This window comes from Lynx rufus, unplaced genomic scaffold, assembly GCF_022079265.1.
Source record: "Lynx rufus isolate CCGP_SWC_20201006 ecotype Redwood Valley unplaced genomic scaffold, mLynRuf1.p SCAF_9, whole genome shotgun sequence".
Taxonomy (NCBI): Eukaryota; Metazoa; Chordata; class Mammalia; order Carnivora; family Felidae; genus Lynx; species Lynx rufus.
In genome coordinates, this window is record NW_025814897.1 from 8399189 (window position 1) to 8407561 (window position 8373).

Here is an 8373-nt window from a genome sequence, read left to right on the forward strand (position 1 = left end):
CTTCTTTCTCCCCTCGGCCAAGGCGCCACCACCCCCTTCTGGTTCTTCTCCGGCTTCCCTGACCTTTGTCTCTCAGCGCTCTCCATGAGCCCCTTTCCTCTTCCTTTAAATATTAGTGCTACTTTTCTGGTAGCCTCGGCTGTCCTCTCATGCCCCTCCAAGATTCCCAGCCACAGTGAAAACTTGAACAACCACATGAGCTAACGATTCCCGGATCCACACGAAGGGGGTCAACCGAGAGATACAGATTCCACAGACTGAATACGTGTGCAGGAAGTTGAATTGATACGGCTTTGGGGTTCTCGTCAAACTACACTGAATCACAAGGCCCAGGGACCCAAGAAATATGCACAGAAAGGGGGCAGATAGACCTGTCCTTTCACTTTTGATGTTCCTCAGTGGGACAGTGGAAACGGTACTTAAGGAGATGAAATCCTGCTCAAGGCATCCTAATGATGGCTGGCTATTTAATGAGAGATGGTGGAACCTGGGGCACCTGGGTGGCTCAGCTGGTTGAGCGTCTGACTTCAGCTCAAGTCACGATCTCACAGTTCATGGGTTCGAGCCCCGCGTCGGGCTCCGTGCTGACAGCTCAGAGCCGGGAGCCTGCTTTGGATTCTGTGTCTCCCTCTCTCTCTCTGCCCCTCCCCTGCTCGCTCTCTCTCTCTCTCTCTCTCTCTCAAAAATAAATAAGCATTAAAAAATTTTTTTTAATGTTGGAGGATGATCCAGGCAAAGACTAGGACTTCCCATTTTCATAGGAGAAGTGAGGATTTCATACCTTCTTTCTTTGTGGATTGCCTTTTCCTATAAATCTAAGTGGACCTGCCCCTGGCTTAGTGGAGTGAGGAGAGAAGGAGCTGACTGCTGTGGCCCCCAGTTACTCCAAGGTAAAAAAAAAAAAAAATTGTGAGCAAGCGTTCCACTACTACTGCATTCTCCAGAATTATTAAAATAAAGTGCCCTGGAATTTAGAATTGGTGTTGAGAAAGCATTATCCCTGTATCAGATATAGAAACTGTATAATGAAACAATCTGTAGGCAAACTGTATCACCTCTCTGGATACCATTCCCTAAACAGAGCTTTCTTAGTTAATACGTAGCACATTACAGTCAGTAACCAGAGGAGTATATGGATTTGACTATTGCTATTAAATTCCATATAAGTGATAAAATGCAAAGTTGAATGAATGTTACTTCATGTTATTTATTGTTCTGCAAAACAGAGGTCAGTTGGTGTGGCATTGGACTGCTCTATAAAGCAGAACCAGAAATTTCTTTCTTGCAAGATCATGGAGAGGGAAATTAAGTGAAGAAATATGATTTAAATCCGAAAGTGACAGGTCAAATATTTCTCAAGCATCTCTACCTAGACTAAAATATTTAATCCTCTCAAAGCCCTCTGAGGCATAGGTATTGTTAGGACTGTTCTTAGATGAAGAAACTAAGGCTTAGGAATTTAAGTAGCTAACTGAATATTATACAGACAGTGACTGGCAGAAGCAAGGTTCAAACAGAGGTGTATTTTTTTAAGTAAATTTATATTTTATTTATTTATTTATTTAAACTTTTTAAAAAATGTTTATATATTTTTGACAGAGAAAGACACAGCATGAGTGGGGGAGGGGCAGAGAGAGAGGGGGACACAGAATCTGAAACAGGCTCCAGGCTCTGAGCTGTCAGCACAGAGCCTGACACGGGGCTCGAACTCATGGACGGTGAGATGATGACTTGAGCCGAAGTCGGATGCTCAACTGACTGAGCCGCCCAGGAGCCCCTATTTTATTTTTTTTTAAGTTTATTTATTTATTTTGAGAGAGAGAGAGTGCACACAGGAGGGGCAGAGAGAGAGGGAGACAGAATCCCAAGCAGTCTCCACACTGTCGGCAAAGAGCCCGGTGTGGAGTTCAAAGCCACAAACCATGAGATCATGACCTGAGCCGAAACCAAGAGTCAGACGCTTAACCGACCGAGCAGCTCAGGTGTCCCAACACAGGTACATCTTATGTGGGTATCTGTTTCCAAATTCTGTGCTCCTTCCTAGAGCATCTCATTTACCGTCTGATCCATTTTACAGGTGACAGAACCAATAATTAGTTTCTTCTGTCTCTGGACAGATGAGAAAACTGCAGCTCAGAGTAGTTAATGTGTCTTCCCAAATTTACATGATTATTTTATGCCACAGAATTCAAACCCACTTTTTCACAATAGATTTGCCACCAGAACTCAGATATCATGGAAATTACCCCTCAATCTAAGCTAAAATGGGAAAGGAAAAGGTTCCTATTAATATCATTGTCACTGGACATGTGGATTGGGGTGGGTCCACCATCACCTGATCTACAAATGTGGTGGGATCGCGACAGAAGATCCACAGAAAAACTTGAGAAGGAGCCTCCTGAGGTGGTAAAGGGCTCCCTCAAGTATGCCAACATCTGGATAAAAGAAAGCCGGACGTGAACAGGACACCACCATTGATATATCCCTGTAAAATTCAAGACCAGCAAGTAGTATGTGACCGTCACTGATGCCCTGGGACACAGACTTTAATCAGAAACACGATTACAGGCACATCTCCCACTGACTGCACTTCCTGACTGTTGCTGCTGGCGTTGCCGAACTTGAGGCTGGCGTCTCCAAGAATGGGCCGACCCGTGAGCATGCCCTCTGGCTCATGAGACTCAGTGTGAAACAACTAATTGTTGCTGGTAACAAAGTGGATTCCACTGCACCACCCTGAAGCCAGGAGAGGTAGGAGGAAGTCATTAAGCAAGCCAGCACCTGCATTAAGAAAACTGGCTACCAGCCCAACGCAGAAGCATTTGTGTCGATTTCTGTTTGGAATGGCAACAACCTGCTGGGGCCCAGCGCAAACACGCTTTGGTTCAGCGATGGAGAGTCACCCTAAAGACGGCAATGCCAGCGAAGCCACCCTCCGCGGAGCTCTAGATTGCATCCTGCCACCAACTTGTCCACCTGGCGAGCCTTTGCATCTGCCCCTCCAGGACGTCTACGAAATTCATGGTATTGGCACCGTCCCTGTAGAGACCCGTATTCTCGAACCCAGCCTAATGGCCCCCTCTGTTCTAGTCAACATGACAACTAAAGTAGATTTTGTTGAAATGCTCTTTGAACGAAGATCTTCCTGGGGACAAAGCGGGCTTTCACGTCAAGCATACGTCTGTCAGAGACATTGGTTGTGCTGCAGCTGATGACAGTGAAAATGACCCACCGGTGGAAGCAGCTGGCTTCACAGCTCAGGTGATTATCCTGAACCTTCCAGGCCAAATCAGTGCTGGCTACGCCCCTAGTCTGATTTTCACAGAAGCTCATGTTGCTCGCGGGTTCATGGAGCTGAAAGAGAAGATTAATTGTCATTCTGGGGAGAAGCTGGAAGAGGGCCCCAAGTTCTTGAAATCTGGTGGTGCTGCCGTTGTTGATATGGTTCCTGGGCAGCCCACGTGTGTTGAGAGCTCCTCTGACTGTCCTCTGGGTCGTTTTGCTGTTCGTAATGTGACACAGATGGTGGCTATGGGTGTCGGCAAAGCAGTGGACTGGAAGGCGGCTGGAGCTGGAGGGGTCACCGGGTCTGAAAGCTCAGAAGGCTAAATGGATACTATCCCTGATACCTGCCACCCCGGTCATAATCGGCAGTGGAAGAATGTCTCAGAACTGGTCGCTTAAGTTTAATAATAAAGAAATGATTAATGATAGTGCATCATAAAACCTTGAGAAGGTAAGAGAAATGTTTTGTAGACCATTTGGGGTGTGTGTGTGTGTGTGTGTGTGTGTGGCAGTTTTAACTTATTAGCTTTTAAAAATCCGTACTTTTTTTTTTATTTTTTTTTTAAATTTTTTTTTTTCAACGTTTATTTATTTTTGGGACAGAGGGAGACAGAGCATGAACGGGGGAGGGGCAGAGAGAGAGGGAGACACAGAATTGGAAACAGGCTCCAGGCTCTGAGCCATCAGCCCAGAGCCCGACGCGGGGCTGGAACTCCCGGACCACGAGATCGTGACCTGGCTGAAGTCGGACGCTTAACCGACTGCGCCACCCAGGCGCCCCAAAAATCCGTACTTTTTAATGGAAACAACTTCACCAAAAATCTGCCGCAGAATTGAGACCCATTAAAGCAAAGTTGAATGAGTAAACGATCTTCTTTTGGTCAACACTATAAATCCCCACAGTACTACTTAAGTAAAAGACCTAGGTAAGAGTTGCCCACAGTCTATTTCTGCTGTTCATCTGCTGAAATTTCAAAATTTGATAATTCTGGATTAACATTTTCTTTCGGGTAGGAATTTGTGGGTTTTTAATACATTGTTTGAAAGGAAGAATCATCTGGGTTTTCTTAAACCTCTTTTTTCTTAAGGTTTATTTATTTTTGCAAGAGACTGCATGAGTGGGGTGGGGGACAGAGAGAGGTGGGATTGGAACAGTGGGATTGGAACTCAACAAACCGGGAGATCATGACCTGAGTTAAAGTCAGATGCTCAACGGATCGAGTCAGTCAGGTGCCCCGAATCATCTGTTTTTTAAGGACATGGTGAAAAGGTATGGGTGAGGGTCTGTCGGTGACAAGCCTTCATAGGTTAGGGCAGATAAGCAAAGATTATCATTGTTTATCAATAAGCTTGTTATAAGAAGGCCCAATCCTGCGACACTAAAGTCCACATGTTGCATATAAAATTGTAGCTACATCAATATCGAGTGAATCTGTTGGTATCATGTCAAATGTTAGTTTCCCACTTATTGGGATGTGCGTTCTCACATTAACAAATTTTGAAATAGTCCAAAGAACTCCAAGTGTGAAAGTTAAATAGTATTGAAGACTGTCCTGCTAGAGTTTGTTGTATCTCGATTTGGAGCAGGGTGGGTGGAGGGGGAAGGTACTGGAAGCTGGGGGGAAAAAGAGAGAGAGAGAGAGAGAGAGAGAGAGAGAGAGAGAGAATTCAAGCCCAGAACTTCTAATTCCCTCTCTAGGATTCTATCATGCACGTGACTGTAACTTCTCCTAAGTCTAGTGTTGATCATTTTTTTTTTAATGTTTATTTATTTTTGAGAGAGAGAGAGACCAAGCACAAGCAGGGGAGGGGCAGAGAAAGAGAGGGAGACACAGAATCCTAAGTAGGCTCCCGGCTCTGAGCTGTCACCACAGAGCCCAACGTAGGGCTCAAACTCACAAACCACGAGATCATGACCTGGGCTAAGTTGGACACTTAACTGACTGAGCCACCCAGGTGCCCCTGGCGTTGATCATTTTTAATGTCTTCTGTAACCTTTGTCGAGCATTTACTCCTTAATCTAGATAACATCCTGGGTCATCCCCTCTCTTAAAATCTAGATGAGACTACTTATGGTCTCCCAACACACCTCGCATCGAAAGCCCGGTGCCATTTCTGTGTATGCCTAGGGTCTTGTGTTCTCAGGACCACCCCTCGATTCCTCTGACTTTTTGTTCTCCCCTTGGCATCTCGCAACATTTTCTTTCTCGCCACTTGAGTTCTTGAACCACCTTCCTTACTTTTACACATAAACAACAGATTTTGTGTAGCAGATTTTATAGACAGTTTAGAGAAATTAAGAAAGAGGTGGTTTTGCATTGCTGACCTCCAAGCAGTTAGAACTGAATGAATAATGGTCACCCTGTTCTATAAAGGCTTCTGGCTGATTTCCAGTGATGCTCAGCCTTTCTCTCTCCTTTCCGTCCCCTCCCACCACCACCACCACCAACAACTATTTTTTAAATGCAAACTGATTCTACCCTCTCTTTGTTCTGCCCAGACTTCTGAATCCTACTGTAGACTTTTTTTTCCATAGCCAAATGCTTTCAAGGTGTTTTCTTTATTGAAGACCATTTATTCCCAAAGGGAATTCTATTCTCAACTATTAAGAAAACAATAGGATTTTTTTTAGCCGCCCACCAACGATACCAAGGGTTCTGAGGAGTACAAGGAAGAAAATTGGCATTCAAAGAGGATCCAATATAATAGGAAATAAGTGCACATAACTCACATTTCTCTTGGGCCTTGCCACCTTGTGAAAACAGAGACCACATACGCAATGTGTAACAGTTGAGTCTCTGCAGTATGTTCACGTCCCCTCCCCCCCAACACCCCACCAGGAACCTCCTGTCATGACAGATATGAAGAAGGCCATTACAACAGAGATTTGGCCAGTACAACTAAGAAAATCTAACTTACCACGTGAGGGGGAAAGATACCTGGAGGTCGAAGAAGAGGCAACTACTGGGATGACCACAGGCAGAATGTGGCCCACCTGAGGTTGAAGTCGGGGAGTTACAATCTGAACTTGAGTCATCAGGGTTCAATGGTAACAGCTTCTAACGGTCTGTTTAAGCTATTTTAGTTTTACACCCCTCCCGCCCCCAACAATGTAGCATTATCTGGGCTTTCCACTTCTGACCAAGTGGGAAGTATTAACACTCAGAATTCACCTGACAGTGGAAATCCATGTAACCCCATGTGAGTAGGTGTCTGCCACAAACGATGAGAAAAACTAGCAAACTCAGTGAAAAGACAGTTTTGCACCCATTTGAAATAATGCTGCTGCCCCAGGTCTTCCGTTCTTTATCCACGGCCTCAAAATCCGAAGAGCTCTGAAGTCAAGAAGGTTCTATCCATCAGGTGTCTAACAATGTCCTTTAGAGGCGAAACCCGACCTGTGCATGTGTGAGGCTGCTTGGAATCTTTATGCAGCTTGCTTCACGGGAGTGGTTATGTGTTTCCTGCACAAACATGAAAATGCTTGATTACACGGTGCTCCTGCAGCCTCACTGAGGGAGGGCACATGAAATATAGAGCGTGGAACATACCTTTCCAAAGTCTGAGACATTCTGAATTCCAAAACACATCTGGCCCCAAGGGCTTCAGATAAAGGCTTGCGTATCTATCTTGGCATCTGCCAGAGGAAACTGGGAGCCAACCGAGAAGAAGTGATGGCCAATGGGGGCGGCTAGTATGGTCCCAGGGGTCCTATTTTCACGTGTCCTGCCTGGAACATGTGGTCCGTCAAAAGGAGAGAAGACTAGATACAGGACTGTGTTGTCGACATGTGGAGTCGGGTAGAAGTTGTGACCAGTGAGAATGTCTGGAAAACCCTGCTGAGTCCCTCAGCCAAAGCCAGACTGCCTACCGGGGCCGACGGTCCGGCTACTTCCCACCACCTGCACTGCAGGCAGATGAGGGCAGCACAATGTTCTCGTGAAAGTTTCCAAGCCCCTCCTATAATTTTAAGGTACAGGATCATCTGAATTATTTTTTTCATTGTTCCTTTTATTTTCAGAAAGGAGATTATTTTTAAAGGAAAATAAAAAGACAGGTGGTGAATAAAGAGTTACTAAAGCGATTCTCCCACCCAAGTACTAACCAGGCCCGACCCTGCTTAGCTTCCGAGATCAGACGAGATCGGGCGCGTTCAGGGTGGTAGGGCCATAGACACTAAAGCAAGTCTCAAACCTGACGGCAGCACGTCAGAATCACTTGGAAAAGATGTTTAAACTACAGATCTGTAAACCCAACCCAGCCCCATGGAATAAAGGGCTCCCGCAGGTGTCCCAAGGCACCTGGAGTTTTCAGAGTGCCCCAAGTAATTCTGGTGTGCAGACAAGAATGAGAATGACCGTCTTAGAAAAAAAAATGTTTTTTTAATTTTTAAAGAGGGAGAAAGAAAAAGACCTTTTCCCTATTTCTGTATAAGGAATGAAAGTCCCTAAGATCTAGAACAGCCCAAACAGGGTGGGGGGCATGCTGTGCAGTTCTTGTTTTAATCACATGTGCTAACCACACAAAGGAAGTTTCATTTCTGCGAAAACTATCAGTTTCTCTTTTATACGTATTGTTGGTGATCCTGGACACATAAAACATTTTTCAGCCAATGATTTCATCTTTCCCATAACTGAAAGCGTGGATGCACCCTGCACTTACGGGCCGTCAAGGATTAAGGGAACATCCGCTCTACGTCAGAGAGAAAACCATCTTCCCACATAGTCTCTGATGTGCTGGGCGGAATGTGGTAGAATCAGTGCCTTGACAAGGAGCCAACTTGTCTTCTGTTGGAATATCTACATAGTAAAGTTGACATTCCTTCTGTGTCTGCTCAAGTAATTTGGTTCTCTCTTCTTTTCGGAACCCCCTCAAAATGAGGAGAGTTTTGTAAGCTAGTCTCTCTCTTATCTTCCCTAAAATATGGCTTCACAAATGCTTTCCCTTCATTTCATGTTTATCTCCATGAATGTTTGGTGACTTTGTGACATCTGACAATCTTCTTCCTCTGCTGCTGCGGGGCCGGTGCGGGGGGGAAGATTATCTGCCAAACAGGACCCATAATCTTTGTGTCGACCCAATCAGACA

At 45.2% G+C, this 8373-nt stretch overlaps 1 pseudogene; it reads left to right on the plus strand.

Annotated features, from left to right (window-relative positions):
• The first annotated feature begins 2891 nt into the window (after nt 1-2891).
• On the plus strand, nt 2892-3724 carry LOC124505061 (elongation factor 1-alpha 1-like; annotated as a pseudogene).
• Nucleotides 3725-8373: the final 4649 nt, after the last annotated feature.